We start from the raw sequence: 17,811 nt of genomic DNA on the forward strand, positions 1-17,811 counted from the left end.
GGAAAGCTTTAAACCTTTTTAAAAGGAGTTTATATAATAAAGACACATTTTACAGATATTAGTAATTTATGTTATAAATTATTCAAGTAATGAATGAATGCCTAAATGTTGGCTCCCAAGAAGGACTGTGGTTGTTTTAAAGAGTGGGACTGCTTTGTGTTAATTCGTTATGATCTCATCTAGGCTTTCTAGGAAGTAGATTTTAAACCAGATCTTGAAAGGGGATTAATATTTGAATATGGAAAAATGACAAAGGCATTCCAGAAATCAAAAGTACAAAAATGTCACGCTATTAAGGAAAGCAGGTGCAGAGGCTTACCAGGTGCACAGATAAACACAGCAGGACTGGGTTTAGGGAGCAGAACTGGGCAGAATGTGAGGAAGGCTGATCACAGAGCATCAGACTTCAAGATTGTCTGAGGCTTTGCATGCTTTGGCTCAGGTTGGTCACTAAATACCAGTTGTTATTTGTTTGTTTTTTGGAACAGAGTCTCACTCTGTTGCCCAGTTTGGAGTGCAGTAGTGCAATCTTGGCTCACTGCAACCTCTGCCTCCTGGGTTCAAGGGATTCTCCTGCCTCAGCCTCCCAAGTAGCTGGGATTACAGGCAAGCATCACCACACCTGGGTAATTTTTGAATCTTTAGTATAAAGCGGGAGATGGGGAGGGGGGCACTGTGGGGTGGTGGAGTGAGGGCTGTTCACCATGTTGGCCAGGCTGGTCTCAAACTCCTGACCTCAAGTGATCCACCCTCCTCAGGCTCCCAAAATGTTGGGATCACAGGTGTGAGCCACCATGCCCAGCCAAATCACGGTTTCTTTCTCATTTTCATTCAACACAGATTTTAATCAAGAGCCTTCTGAGTGTCAAGCACAGTCCAGGAACTAGGCGAACCATGTGAACATGTGTCCCCGACCCTATGGCTCTACAATTCCCACTAGTGAAAGCTCATCAGAAAGCAGGACTTAAACTTCTACAAAGAAGTGATTTACAGATGCAAAAATCAATCAACAAGGAGGCTGTTGCAGGACTCAACTAGGACTGAGGATGGGGATGAAGGAGCAGGAAAAGATGGGAGAGATGCCACAGAGCCAGAACTGAGAGACTTGGCAATTGATGGTATACAGGAAGCAAGTTATATGAGGGTCTCAGAAACAGTCACATGCCCTCTGAAGTTTGGAGCATAACAATCACTCCCATCTACTGCCAGAAAGTGAATTGCATTGAAGGACAGCTACCATTTAACAGTAAAGAAAACTGCACCAAACACAGATAAGAGCAGAGGGCCCAGAGGCTCCCGGCAGGGAAATGTGTGATAAGATTTATAGACATATATGAAGAACTAGACCATATATATACAACTTTATTATGTGTATATACATGCCTGCATATATCTATATATAAATACATATCATAATATATACATAAATACACACATATGTATACACACTATACCCATGTATACATATTACTGTGCTCCTATATGTATATGATTTTAACCTAGATTTGCAGTTAGTGAAAAAACATGAAGATTTTCCCACTAATATGTGCCAGGGCTGCCCAATCAAGCTATACATTAAGGTGGTTATTATTTTCTTCAAGCTCACAATTTTAATATGCTAAGATAAAACATCTATAACAAATAAAAAAAAATGAGACCTGCTTGGGAACCTACCTCAATTCTCTGGCACAGCACAGAAAGTGCTTTCATAGAAGTAGGAGCAACACGCACCTTCTCTAGGGAGGAGGCCCGAAGGGCACGTCCAATGATCCAGTTCTTATTCCAGCCACAGGCCAAAGGCCAAGACACTACTGCATGGTTTCCTTTTTCAAAGTAAAATTATAACTTCCCACATTTTGAGTTTGCTCACACAATCAAAATACAATTTCTGAATCAAAGCAAACAATTTAATCACATGCATAAAATCAATGGGATTACAGGGCAGATGTATTAAAAGATAATGCTAACACAATCAATACTTTAAATTGCATAATTTTGTTTGTAGTCGAATTAATATAATGCAGCTATCACGCTGAATAGGTACTCTCAATATGATTAGAAATACACCATCATGAGTGATATATAAGTGCAGGGAGCTTATAACTACAGGATCATTTGGTGAAAATTGAAAATAGTTAATGATATGATAGAGTTTCAGCAAAGAACATTAGAACAATCAGCAACAAATATTGTCTGCTCAAACATTATATTTTAATCTGTCTACCCTAGCATTAGGTACAGTTAAAAAGTTAAATTTCACATTGAGGTATTATGCATCATTATAATAATGTTCAGTCAGCATCACAGTGACCAGCACTTTTTATACATGAATTGCAAGGTAACCAATTCAGGAGGATGCATTGAACTGAACGCATGTAATACAGAACTAAAAGTCTGGAAGCCTACTCGTAAAATTGCATAATTTATGTGACAAATGAGATTTATATATTCTCAATATATCCTATCACCATGAGTTCTCCTGAGCAAATGTTTTAAAATGTATAGCAATAGAAAAATCATTCTTTCTAATGATTTTCTCGTAGGACACCCCGATGTAGTCTAGAAAAGCTTGATGAAATTGACCAAAGCTAGATTACAGAAGTATAAATTTGAGCGTTGCCTGCCACATAGTTTAATGTTCCTTCAATAAGTGTCATGGAAAGTTCCCCTTGAACAATATAACATCGTTTTCTTTTCTTAACATTCTGATTACAAGAGAGCTCAGTAAATCCAAACTTACATTCAACCTCAGCAACAATTTTGATTTAGTTTAGCATACATTAAATACATACGTATTAAGAATAATATTATATAGGCATGAATCCAGAGACACACACACATGTGCATATATATTTCCCTGATAAATCATGTGTCAGGCCACTTGTCACACCCTTGAGGGAAAGTGCCAGTAAAAGGAAATAATATCTTTAGAGAAAGGGCAAACGTATGAATAAATTAATAAACATTTAGATGAGAAAACAATCATCACGTAGCAGACAAAGTGCAAATGCAAGCATAACTCATAGTCTGATTATAATAGCTACACATCGCTTGATACTCTGGAAAACAAAAGTATTTTCATTTCATTAGAGACTCACCATGGAATTATGCATTATCATTTTTCCCACTTTACAGATAAGAAAAGTTACACCGTTTACTAAAGAAAGTTCAGTTTAAGTGGTGAGAACAAGGTTTGGAAATGGGTTTCTGATTCCAATACCTGTAATTTACATTAAAACTGTGACTTGATTTCTTCATTTCCAAAATGAAAAAAATATTAGCTATGTTTCATGGCTGGTGAGGAATAAACGGCTTGGAAGACACAGAATACCTGGAACCGCAGCTGAGCAACAACAGCACTTGCATGTCACTTGCTAGTATTCTATCGAAAAGCAACAGCAGCAGGTAGCTCATGCGTCCTTCTGCTCTACTGGTGTCCTTCCACTCTCAAGGAGCACACATTCAATTTTTTTGACAGAATAATAATAACAATTATTACAATATTAACTAGTATTTATTTGGCATTTTACAATTAACAAGAACAAAACCCCATCATTAAAAACTTGTTCATATGATTTATCAATTGTATTGGACAACATAGCTCATGTTCAAATAGGGAATATGTGTCCATTTACTTGACATGGAAATAGACCTCTCACATTTGTTTCATTTTATGTCATTATTCTGCAAGCTTCAAAGAGCAAATAAAATTTCCCAACTGACTTATAGAAATATTATTGCCAAATTGACATCCAACATAATACACATAGCTATATAGGACCCTATATTAATTCTGATTTTATTTTCCTTTGTGTAAGAATCTCAAATTTTGATGTCTGTCTCATAAGTAAAATGTGTGTATCTTGTTAAGCATTTTCAAATTTTCTCCTTTTGAGATTAGAATATCAAATACTCCATCAACAAATATCATCTGTTGTCGCCCCGTCTCAATCTTTTGTAAATTCTGTCCCAGTGTTTCTGTAGAGTTCTTACAGATAAAACCAGTGAATGGAAAAAGCTCATGTAGAGAGAGACCTGGCTGCTTTTCCATGAAACAGGAGTCAATGCTAAGGGTGGGGCTCTTTGGGTGTGGAGATTCCATTCCTCCAACCAGAAGAGCAAACGAGTGTAGGGAACCCTTCTCTAAGGGAAGAACTATCTGCCCTGTGGACTTTGGGGCTTGGGAGAACCATTTATGTTATCATGAGTAATTTTTGAAATATCTACTCATCAATCAACTAATTGGTTTTATTGTAATTGGTAAACCAATGTAATTGTTCTATTCATCAACATGTAGGTCTCCAACTCCATGCTTCTCTTCCTGAACCACAACAGTCTATCCACCTGCCTTGTACCTCTGGTCCAAGAAAGCCACCTAAGGCAAATCTGAGCTGGGACAGAGGCTAGAATTCTTGCACCACCTCTCTCTGAAGGGAGAGCTACTCAACAAGCTGCATTTAGGCAGCATCCTCTCTTGGCCTGGACAGAGAATGATATGCATTATTGAATTTCAGCGGTGACCTGACTTCACAAAAAATAAACACTACAGACTGCCAGGAACACAGGGCTGGGCACAGTTAGTGCGCCATAGAAGCCTGAGTATTCAGAAGCATTATAAAAAGATAAGAACGACTCATATGCACTTCTATGATTTTTAAGTATTTTAATAGAGCTTGCTTCGCAATTAAAATATACACGTGAGCAAGATTAAATAGTAGCCATTTCTGCACTGGTTTTCCTGCCAATGGTAACAAAAAGCCTACCAAAGAGCCATAAGGAAATGGCCAACCTCCTCTCAGAATGACAGAAGAATAATAAGGCAATGATCCAAGTGAAGAAAAAAAGTGAGCAAAGAAATGCATGAAAACAAACGGGATAGCTTTCTGAAATCAATGAAGTAATTTTGACTTGAAAAATTCAGAATGATTCAAGCCTGTGCTTTGCAATCATTCAAATGGCTGTATCATTTCCTTAACAAGGCTGCAAAGCTCATGGACTAATAAGGATCTAACTTTGTGTTCATGCATAAAGACATTTATTCCTGTTTTTCCCACCTTTTTAATATGAGACAAGACAATAAGATGAAGACAGTAACTATAATACTTGTTGCAAGCTAAATACTAATGCAAGAATAATTATTGTTACTACTTTTATATGTAGGTGATTTGAGACTTTTCTCTTAACTTGCAGATGTGTATATCTTCATGTTGCTTCCATCTTTCCTGAAGCTTTATTTTCGTAGTACTCAAAAATGGTAAGAGACTCAATCTGCACATAGTCATTAGAACGTCTCAGATTGCACGCCTTAGATTCCTCCACACCAAGAAGAACCATGTGGAGTGGAAAGAGATCTTCCTTAAGTGTAAAAAGATACCAGATTGATACTTAAGATCTCGGTTATATCAGGCAAGACGCAGAAACTTCTCTGAGTCACAGATCCTCTCTTCTCTGTAATCAGGTCACTGTGACATTCAGGTCACGTCATGGAAGCAAAAACATTCTTACAAATATAAAGGATTATTATGCAGACTCCAGTTCAAATTGAGGCAAATATGAATAGGCTGGGAACATGTGCCAGTATAATCCAATCCATTTCAGAATCCGTTAGTCAGAGAAACTTTATCCAAATAGTTAAATAGCTCCAAAGAGGTGCATTTCTCCCCATAAAGCAAACCTAGATTTTTCTTCTTCAGTGTTTTGATAGAAAATCAAGGTAAAAATCTCATACTATGCAGTAAGACAGTACAGGGAATGCACTTTTCTCATATTTCATGCACATTCTTCATGAATTATGAAATATCTCAGAGTACAACACAAAGACAACTTAAAGTATCATTGAAATTCCCTAGTAATCAGGGCTCTTTCCACAGAGTCTCATGCAGCACCTCATATTCAGAAAAATAGGGAAGTTTACTTCACCTAATGGGAATTTTGAAAGGAAATGATGACTCTGATTCCTTTGAAGAAAGAGCCCTATTCATTTTGGTTGAATTCCAAGGAAAATGGATGTTCTTGTGTTATAAGTGATGTTACCTTTCCTAACACTCTATATTGATGTTACAATTCTGTAGCAGTTGGGTACGTGTAACTAAATAAAAGCCAACAAACTCAGATCAGAAAAGCTGAGCCTGTTCCCACTGCCTCCATACGCTTCTGCTGTGGCCCAGCGGCGTGGGTGTCTTCAGCTATAAAATGTGTGTAATCACATTTGCTGGCCTGCTTCAGGTATTTTTAAATAATCTAATTGAATAAAGCTTCTCAGAGAATACTATGTAAAATAAAGTTCCTCTGTAATGCAATGACTTCTGATGTCATCACTACTATGGGAATTATTACATTCTCTCCTTCCCTTTTCTATTCTCTTCCTTTCTATTCGGGTTCAGTAAAAAATTACCAGAACATTCACATACTTCCTATCTTCCCTTTTTGGAATTTAAATGTTATAAGCCTCTGAATTTACTTCTGTGACTGTGCATTCCAGGAAAGTAAAATAAAATTGTGTGTGATTTGTGGGGGTTTGCGACTTATTTTCACCGTACCACTTGCTAACTAGAGGATCCGATTACGGGTCTTGCTGTCTTATGACACCAGATACCACTGAAGCCTTGCCCACTGCAAGTTATTGAAATCTAGGTTTATGTTTAGAGAGGAGAAAAATGTGTTCATTGCTTTATTTGACCTCAACTTCCCTAGTTTGATGATTTTTTTAAGAAGATAATCTATATGCCTTTAAGAGGATTCAAAAAAATGTAAACTGTCCGTTTACATGGGTTGTAACCGGATGGAGATGTTTCTCATTTACCTGGGCCACAAGATAATTAGGCAGTTTTCCCACCTGTTACTTAAACTGTGCGCAGGAAAAATAGGTTAAGATTACATTTTTAGCAATTCATAGAAAACAAGATACTTGAGATACTTTGTTCACAGTATTTATTTAAAATATAATTAGACATATACAATGTTATCTCTCCTATATGTAAGCTTTCATAAGAATGATTCACTATTTTTATATATAATACTGTTTTTAACCTCTGGGTTTGGCAATCAAACCTTTTTAGGAAATATTCCTTGGTTTGAGGAAACCATATGTATTTTGTCCCGTCTGTAATTTTCTCCATCAGATTGTCTTTTTCATAATATCGTATGTTAATTTGAGAAGTGCACTGTGTACCTTCTGTGACTAATATTTTGTTTTGATAATTTATTCAGACTTTGCCTCTGATGATCCCATCTAGCAACCATTTGGGAAATCCAGTAATTAATTGTATTTCACAATTCCCAGTTCTCATTCCATCACTGTGTCTGTGAAATGCATTTTTGCCACTCTGCCCACTAAATTTATTTTAAGTGATGTCTTGATAAAGCATGAATATACTGGTGTCAAACTGAAGCTACCGGATGCTTTATGCAGCTATCATAACAACTGCTGGTTCCTGTCAGATCTGTTTAAGCCTGGGTTCTTATTAGGTTTAATCCAAATGTCTAAACTCTTTAATTGCCTAATTCTTATGCTTGTGTTTTCCAATGTTGAAACTCTTGGAACTAAATAATTATTTTTTCCAGATTTTAGTTCTGTGATGACTTAGTTTTTAAAATGTATTACATTTACAATTACACTCTACAAGTATGACTTTGAAAAAAAAAATCAAAGTAGTTCATTAAGTTTTCTTACTTTTCAGCTACATAACCTTAGTTTCCTCACTCACTGGTAAAATGGGGTACACTTAGGGCAACCGAGGATTCCATAGAATAATGCATATAAACTCACTCGCAATGTACCTGATCTATAGTGAAGGCTCAGTTAGTCCTAGCCCTCGTAGTATATGAGCCCAGTACACACAGCAAAGATGCGCATTTGCCCACTCAAACATACATCGATCTCCTACTACACATAGCCTTTAGAAAGAATAGCAATAATCACAACACTGACATATAAACAAATAATTCTCTATGATGAGAATTAATATAACGCAATATAGATACTACAGAAGGGAAATGAGTTGAAAAACTTAGCCAGCGTGGTGGTGGTGGCAGTGTGTGCACACGTGTCTCATGGAGTGGTGAGTAGGGGAGAAACAGAAAGCTTGCAGAGGCTGAAGATAAATGAGGCTTGAGAGAATAAAAGGAAGGCTTAATATTGAACTTTGAGAAATACTCTTACCAAAAGAAGAAAGAGGAAAGAGCATTCTAACCAGAGAATATAGCACAAATCTAAGTGCACACATACACACCCATGCATGAACTTACACACAAGCATCGACACACACATATAAAAGCATGGACACACACATACATGCACACACATAAACATCCATGCACCCACACATGCTCACATACTTGCACATACACAAATAAACATCCATACATATACACACACACACACACACACACACACACTCTCCCTCTCACACATACATGTAAGGAAATGGGGAAAAACAATTGATGCCTATATATATTTCTGGACAAAGTAGTTTAATTCATTCTCTACCTATAACATCTAATGTTATAGATTAGCCAAGAAAGAGGGCTAGAGATCTCAACAAGAATATACATGAAATACACAAGTTTTTCTTGGGTACATATCAACTGAAATAATACTTTGTGTTATTTGGTTGCGAGGTAGATAGTGGATGAAAGTCTGAATGAAATGCAGAGTTTTAATTTAATGTGAAAAATGATTAAGTCCCTGAGACCTCTAAGCTAACATGTGGTTCCAGGTAGAAAAACTGTATAATAAAAGAAGAATATTTTTCTTGTTTAAAGAAATAGAATGGTTTTTAAATAGAGTAGTCCCAATTAAAATATTTTGGGAATACAAGAAAGTTCTATTAATAATTACACCACGGAAACAGTCTCAAACAAGACAGTCTTTGAATTTCAAAGGAATTAGTTGATGAGGTCTGTGTATGTGTGTGCAAACACACCCAATAGAAGGAATCTCATAACGAAAGTGACAATTGTTGCGTACACATTTCTATCCGCTGAAATAACTGCTGACATCATGGAATTACTTGGAATAACACTGCTGGAACTTGTCACTCAAAGACAAAAGCTAACAAGAGTAATAATTAGTATTTTAATGTACTCGGAGGAAATGACCAGGTATATAGCCTATATTTAAGAAACAATCTGTATCTCCAAGTGAAATGTCATTGTAATAGAACGTGGCCACAGGGTAATGGGCTGTTACTGCTACACAAATGCTAACGTAAAGCCAAGACATTTCTCGGGAATCACAGTATAAGCAATCGAAGAATCTCTTCGAAAGTGAGCGAAGCTGAATGCACTGCCATGTTTATGACACTTAGGTCTTTATCCTTTTTGAAGTCAAGCTTCTCTGCAGTTTATTCTCTCCCATTTTAAATTTTGCATACATTTATAAGTTGATGAACAACACAAATCAAGGTAATTTTAGATTTCAACATTTTCTACCTGAAAAAGTGGGATAAATGTGACTTATGTGACATTTTTGAAGAGATGTAATCAATATGCAAAACACTGCATGTTTAATATACATACTTGGAGGCATTTGAAATATGCATACACCCATGACAAAATCACCCCACTCAAGGATATAAACAACTATTAGCTGTCAGTGTTTTATCCTGCACAGACCTTTTCTTGTGTGTGGTAAGGACACTGACCTTGAGATTTATTCTCTTCACCAGTTATTCAGCATATAATGCAGTGATGGTGACTCTAGGCACAGTGTAGACCAGCAGTTTTCTAGAACTTACTCAGTTTGCATGATTGAAACTTTATACCTCTTGAAAGACCTCCCTATTTTTCCTTCCCCAGGCTCCTGGTAACCACAATTCCACTCTCTGCTTATACGTGTGTGGCTGTCTTAGATACTTCATACAAGTGGGATCAAAAAGCACAGAAAACAAAGGAAAAAGAGACATGTGAGACTCCCTCAAACTAAAAAGCATCTGCACAGCAAAGAAAACAATCAATCCAGTGAAAAGGCAACCTACAGAATGGGAGAAAAGATTTGCAAACCATGTATGTGGTAAGGGGTTAATATCTGAGATATAGAGATATACATGAAGCTTCTACACATCAAATGCAAAAAAAAAAAAAAAGAAATCCCACAATCCAATTAAGAAATGGGCAAAAGACTTGAATAGACATCTCTGTGAAGAGATACAATTGTCCAATAAGCACATGAAAAGGTGCTGAACATCACTGCGAACAAAGAAAATGCAGATCAAAAAACAGGGAGCTATCACCTTACATCTTTAAGGATGACCAATTTTTTTTTAAAAAAAGAACAAGTGTTGGGGAGGATGTGGAGAAATTAGAACACTTTTGCACTATCCATTGAACATGAAACATCACAGCCATTACGGAAAACAATATGGAATTTCCTCAAAAAATTAAAAATTGAATTACCACATGATTCAGAAATGTCAGTTCTCGGTATATATCCAACAGAATTCAAATCAGGATCTTGTAGAGATATGAGTACCCCAGTGTTCATTGTTGCCTTATTCACACTTGTCAAGACATGAAAGCAACCTAAATATCCATTGACAGATGAACATATAAAGAAAATGTAACTTATACACACATACGTATATGTATGTGTATATACGTGTGTGTGTGTATATATATATATATATATATATATATATAATACATATGTAATTACAGCTTTTTCCACTTTTTAAAAGACGCAATCCTGCATATGCAACAGCATGGATGAGCCTGGAGGGCAATGCGCTAACTGAAATAAGCTAGTCACAGAAGCAGGGATATTTTTAGTTTCTTTGATTTTGCTTTATGTTGTTTTTATTTATTTATACAAATTCATGGGGTACATGAAAATTTTGTTACATGTCTATAATGTGTAGTGACCAAGTTAGCGTAGTTGGGATGTCCACCTTAAACAACTGATGGCAGAGCAAAAAGGAGATAACTTGGGAGAAATTGCTGCAGGCACTTGCACCTCACTCTCATGTGTAGCTTTCCTTCTCACTCATTGTAAGCTCCTTTCCCTTCGCTCTGCCTTTCGTGACCCTCATTCCCCATAACCCAACTGGAGAGACAGTTCTGTTTTAAACATAAGAGCTGACTCTGCTCTATGGAAGTACAGGCTTAATGTACCTTTGCCAAATCTTACGACTCTATGACCTTTATGTTATTAGTGCCAGCTGACAGATAACAAAAACTAGATTTACAGTGTTTATTTAACTTGCCTCAAAATCTGAGCACTTATCCAGTGCCAGCTTAGTACTCACCCTTGAGTATCAGTTTGTGCTCGCTACATGTTGAATACGGCAGTAAGAAATCAAATTGCTTGGCTATCTTCCATGGACCACATTTATGTTTGTATCCACGCATTGCTAATAGACTAAGAACAGGGAAAAAAATTAAATCCATGTTCTGGCAATGCCCTTGTCCTCAGGTGTGAAGCAGCATCAATCAGCTAGAATAATTAAAACAAAGAAAACAGGTATACTAGCAAACTTGTCGTTGCCATGCAATATAACTGAAAACCTTAGCATGTATCTGCTTTTATTATTTTTCACAGGTATTTTTGTAATCCAAATAAATTTAAGGACTAATATTTACTTCATTACTCATGTTTGAAGCAGAAAGACCAGAATGGTTTTCATTTTATCTTAACCCTAAGGCTAGAAGAGCACACTAAGACACACAAAGCCCAGCGGCTGCTCAAGGTACCTTCCTCGACTTCAAAGCTGTCTGGATGAAGAGAAAAGCTCGACAGAAACTCTTTTCTTTACAGAAACCTCTTCAGCAAGTCAAAATAAAGTGCACTTAAGATGAAGTGAATATTTTTCAAAATATTCTAAAATTTTCCACCAAGTTTCTTGGCAACACTTTTTCAAACAAGGCTTTATTTATCAATGAAAATACAGCCTGCATTTTCTTTGAGGAGCTTGTGTCTCAGAAAGATTGAATAGGTAAGTCTTTAGGAATTCCCAGCTTCTCGAAATGCTTACTCTGATTTAGTGAAAAACATCCATTGAGTAGGTTTTAATTATCTGTAGATCTAAAAAGAATGTGTTTTATTCCACTGTTATTTTCCCCCAAAGGATTTCATTAAAGATTGAAAATCAGCTCCTGCTTAAACCCCTGGAAAATTTTTACTGTCATCTACAGGTACAGCCTGTTTAAATTCTTAGTTTACTTGCCCTTTACTATTTTAATCTTTCTCGTCCTCAAGCAACTGCTGGAAATACAATGAAAAATGTCAAATCCAATATTCATTCATGAGTTTCAAAAGTATCCTGACTAAAACTTAGAATTTTAACCATCACATAATAAGCTTTATATTGCAAAATGCATGTTATACATTTAAGCCAGCTACAATCAAAAGAAGTGTAGTGGGATTTTTTTTTGTATGAGTCAAATATTCTTCAGTCTTTTTTGACAAAGGTATACAAAGTTGATTTTCCATCACTACAACTTATCCCATGAGGAAATTCACTTCCATCCACGAATACAGAGCTCATTTAAGTGTTTTCAAAGCAGCACTATTGTCACTTAATTTTCTACATGCTAAGCCAATATTATATGAAAAGATATGTTCCATGCACTTAGTACTTTTGTTAACTTCAATGAAAATTATGTCAACATATGTGCTCACTTTTCTTATAGCCACAAGAAAATAAGGTAGCATAAGCCCAATTGTTGACCTGAATATGGTAGAACACAATGACTTTGCTGTAGTTATTTGATGACATAACCACGCAAAGCAGGGGAGTTGACACATAATCTTCTCTCAGCCAAATTCAGGGAGCTTCTGCTGTTTTCTGAGTGTCTTGGGGTAAGATCCCAAAACACCTATTGGTCCTTTATTGCCTGAGCCATCCTGTGCCTTCCTGTGCTCTTTCGCCAACTCCAGACTGTTGTGCCTACCACCTTTTCATCAAAACCTCTCATCTGGAATCCCTTTAAAACTGAGAACGTTACTCGGCATGGGGTTGGCAATATACGCTGACCAGAGCCCAGGTGTATAAAAGTCAACCTGGCATGACTTAAAATCCTAACGCTACTACTTTTACCATTTGGGGGTACATGACCTATGCTCCTCATGCCTCAGTTTCTTTACCCTTAAAATGAGATGAGCCCAGAAGTACTGTTGTGAAGAATTGCAGATTGTAGGTCGATACTGCCCAGAGAACCTTCATCAGAATAATCATGATATGCGTTCCACATCCAAATCCCAGTACTTAATGTGTTCATAAATGTTGATTAACCATCCCCAAACCACAGAGCTAGTAATTCCTGTAATACTAACCTGACACATGATGATTTATCAAAACTGCACTAATTATTATTATTAGAGATACATTATGATATTGAAAATTAATAACTTAATAGGTTACCTTTCTCCACTAAGATTTTGCGTTTAACAAAGAGGTGGCTAATCCTGCCTGTTGCAATTCCAAAGCCAATGTAATTTCTCCTTTCAATCTTCTAATAAAGATTGCTCAAGGTGTTTAGATGAGAATTTTAAAACATTAACAATCATTCTAATATTTGTTTTTCAGTTAGAGTTTGACAATACTTAGTCATAAGCTTTATCCCATCAAACCATTATATTAATCTATGTTTTCATTTAACCTACATGACGTGTCTATAATGGGCAACACTCTGCTAAATCTAACAAGGTAGAGATACATAGATGACTTAGTCATACCTTTTACTGGTGAACATCTCAACTCAGCAGTAGAAATTAACATTTAAGGCCAGGTGCAGTGGCTAATGCCTGTAATCCCAGCACTTTACGAGGCTGAGGCAGGAGGATCTCTTGAGCCCAGGAGTTCAAGAGCAGTCTGGGCAACATGGTAACCTCATCTTTACAGAAAATTTACCCATTTAGCTGGGCACAGTGGTCATGCCTGTGGTCCCAACTACTCAGGAGGCTGAGGAGGGGTGATCACTTAAATCCAGGATGTGGGGGCTTCAGTGACATGTTTGCACCTCTGCACTCCAGCTTGGATGGCAGAGTGAGACCCTGTCTCAAAAAAAAAAAAAAAAAAAAAAGAAACTCACATGTATGCAGCTGTTTCACTCCCACCCAGTTAATGCTCTAAAGAACAGCAAGAAGCAGTCAGTGATGGCTTTACCTTGGGGACAAGGGGCTGGTCAGAGTGCTACAAAGTTTACTTTGAATGAGTCCTTATAGGTAATGCCACCATTGCCGTTTAGCGGCCTTCTGATGTAGAAAGAAAACACACAGAAAAATTTTGCTTACAAACATATCGGACAGCTTGTCTTTCCATGCTCTCGTGATGAACTGCCTGTCCTTCTCTAAGGCACTGATCACAAGGACTTACACCTGTGCATGTCCTGCCTAGCCCAGGGATACTCAGGTACTGAAGGGCTCAGTTCTGGGAAACTCAGTTCTGCAAAGGCCCTGAATCAGTTCTGAGAAATCTGACAATACAAGAAGAGTCTTGTTTACAGCAATGGGATTGTGAAACAGACAAAGTGCTTCTAATTTGCAGCCTCACCTCAACCCTATGCCACAGCACCCAAATAAATTCAAGCTTGGTAAAGAAAGGAACCATGAGGTCGCTATTTCCTTTCTTTTTCCTACATTTCTCACTACCAGCATCTACCAAGATTTGACACATTAGAGATAATTTATGGCTGTGAAAAAATAACACTTATCTGTAAAATAATTGACAATAACTAAACTTGTATGTTTGGAGGAACATTTATGGTTTCAGATAATGACTTACGATCTGTCTTTTTGCTAGATTCTCATCACAGAAGAATCAAGAAGCTACTGCCTGACAATGGATTACCAGGAGATTGCAGTTTCTGTGTCAAGAGGAGACATCATAAGCCATTACAAATTAGATAGATAACAAATACATAGACACATAGAACAAACTATGACTTGATCGTGTTAGTTTTATATTGCTGAGAGGTCACAGAAAAATCCACTTAATGCATGCCAACTAATGCCAGTGGCAACACTGTATTGCAACCTTGTGTCATTGTATCTTGGCTTAACTGGAACCATTGGACTTTAAGAAATATAAGCATAGGTCATTCCAGAGTCAAGCGCAACCAACTGTGAGGTTAGTGTGGAATGAGCAGGGAAAGAAAGAGAAATCAGCCAAGTGAAGAAATTATGGGAGAAAAGAAAATCAAGATGATTCCTCTAGAATAGAGTCTAATGAACTTTCAGTGAACTCCCTTATGTTACCCAGAAATTATCTGCTGCCTGAAGGAAAAGGTAGCTAATCACCGAGGCATTTAGAGGCCCTTCATTTTAAGGGCTGCACAAAGCACTTGGTGAATAACAGGATCATCTACCCTTTACTTCAACTCCAACCATGCGAAGTCAAAGTGGGAGGGATGTTTTTTGCATTTTACCTATGCCTTAGGAAAAAAGAAACTGTGAAAACTTCATTAAATCATCCGTTATTCAATGGACAAAGAATCTAGAATCTGAAAAATACAACTATTGGCAGATGTCCTTTCATTTTCCACACCTGACAAAAAGAGAGGGAGAATTACAAGAGCAGATTGTATGTTTGACTGGGAAATTAGTGCTCCACTGGAAGTCTTTACTTTGGTTCACATCTTCTTTCTAGTGCTTCAGCAATTACTGCAATACCTTATAATTAGCATCCTTATTCTTATGAATAAAACAATGACAAAGGACAAAACTGCCGTCATTTATTGAATATCTACAAATATCCATATGCAGTATGGAGTACTTTCTATGTGCCAAGCATTTTACACTATCATCTTAGAGTTTTGTCAAGATGCTGCTCATTGCATGGTACATATTTTTTTTTAATGTCAGAAGATAATGCGTCTCCAAGGGTTTAAGGAACTCTTACAAAATGTCATGCCAAGGTTTGTTGACTCCACAGCCACCTGGTGATATTCTTTCTTTCACTTTGGAAAGGTGATGGAATGATGATACTCTGACTGTTGTTCATACTTCAGTGAAATGGTCAATAAATATTTACTAGACAGTCAGAAACACATGCCTGTACCTGGCCTTGGGGTTCTAGTCCAATCTCTACAACTTTAGGGAGATGACTGCAGCAGGTCCCCTTCAGGGACCAGCATCTCCCACCCCCTCCCCAGACACTCACAGACAAAGCACAGTGTGTGCCACATCCAGAAAGTGCAAGGATGAGGATGAAGAGGAAGCAGCTGACACAAGCAGACACACTCCCCTGAAAGCTGGGACCTTTGAGATTTAAAATGTTTGTCTGGGAGAAAAAGTGAGGGGAACTCCAAATTCCCAATGCACACATAGTCACTTTCAAAAGGAGCTTCCTCCAAGCAATGCCAGATGTTACCTTACAATCAAACCAGAACCAACCAAAGCTTCCATCTACCCTTCTCTTCAGGAACCTTTTGTGTCCTGCTCACTGAACTGGCACGTATCTCTGTTTTCCTGGTATTTTAATTACACTCACGTACATCAGCAAACATGCATGAAACACCCTGAGTGTGGGAGGGTTTGGGAGCTGAGGGGCTGGGATTTGGATGAGAACATTAGCCAGTAATGGAAGTTTGTGATTCTAGTTCTTCCTGAGATGTTCAGTCCTTAGGGCACATGAGCAGATGGACAGATTCTTATGGAGATGCAATGCCTAAGTGGTATGCTACAGTGGCAATGAGCATGACACATGACTGAAAGATACAGTGGACATTGACATCTACTAAGAGCATCAGGAAGACTTTGGAGAAGAGGAGCTGTGGCCAGGGAAAAAACTACAAATTGTTCATGTAAATAAGTAAGGGGACTTCTCTAGGCAGAAGGAACTGTGTGAGCTAAAACATGGAGGCATGAGGTGTGCAAGGTTTTACAGAAATGATTAATTGTCTGCTTGTAGTTAAAATTATTACTAGCTGACACTTAGAGATTATAGTAAGTGTCAAATATATCTGCTAAATGCTTTAAATATATATTCTCATATTTCTCATAAAGAAAACTCTCAGGTAAATGCAACAAAGATTTCCATTTAATTGTTAAGAAATTAAAGTGGAGAGAGATTACTGATTGGATCAACTCTTAGAACCATTAAAAAGTAGACCCAGCGAGCCGAGACATTCATCCTCAGGGTCAGTCATCTCAAACCCTGCGATAAAAGCAGGTGCATGTGTGTGAGGGCATGTGAGAACTGCTAGGTATCAGAAAGCTCAGAACTAGCTCAAGCACTCTAAGTTTAGTACCCGATTCTAAAAGCTCTTGTCTGATTTCATCAAGGAAATTCCTGGCCTGCCCTGAGCACCATGTCTGATTTAAAATAAATGGGCTGACCTTCATCACTTCAATAGCTTACATGAGAACATCTTAGGTGGAAAGTATATGCCACTTTCCAATTCTAACTTGGATTTAAATCTGTATTTGAGTTTTCATGTATTCGTCATTCTGAGAGTAAAACTGATATCCACTGTATTAGTCCATTCTCACACTGCTATAAAAAAACTATGTGAGACTGGGTAAATTATAAAGAAAAGGGGATTAATTGACTCACAATTCCACAGGCTGTACAGGAGCATGGCTGGGAGGCTTCAGGAAACTTATAACCATGGCAGAAGGGCGAATGGGAAGCAAGCACGTCTTCATGTGGCAGCAGAAGACAATGGTGAAGGAGGAAGTGCTACACACTTTCAGACAAGGAGCTCTCAAGACAACTCACTGTCATGAGAACAGCAAGAGGAAAATCTGCCCCCGTGATCCAATCACTTCTCACTAGGACCCTCCCTCAGCATTGGGGATTACAATTCAACATGAAATTTGGGTGGGGACACAGAGCCAAACCCTATCACCCACTAACTGTTGCTGTTAAGTAG

The 17,811-nt window shown here is 37.6% G+C and overlaps 1 protein-coding gene across 2 annotated transcripts in view; it reads right to left on the minus strand.

Annotated features, from left to right (window-relative positions):
• The window catches only part of CSMD1 (CUB and Sushi multiple domains 1), a 2,071,408-nt gene that overhangs the window by 1,900,054 nt on the left and 153,543 nt on the right, over positions 1 to 17,811 (minus strand). The gene's annotated exons all lie outside the window — the stretch shown is intronic.

The sequence above is a fragment of the Gorilla gorilla genome, chromosome 7 (assembly GCF_029281585.2).
Source record: "Gorilla gorilla gorilla isolate KB3781 chromosome 7, NHGRI_mGorGor1-v2.1_pri, whole genome shotgun sequence".
Lineage (NCBI taxonomy): Eukaryota > Metazoa > Chordata > Mammalia > Primates > Hominidae > Gorilla > Gorilla gorilla.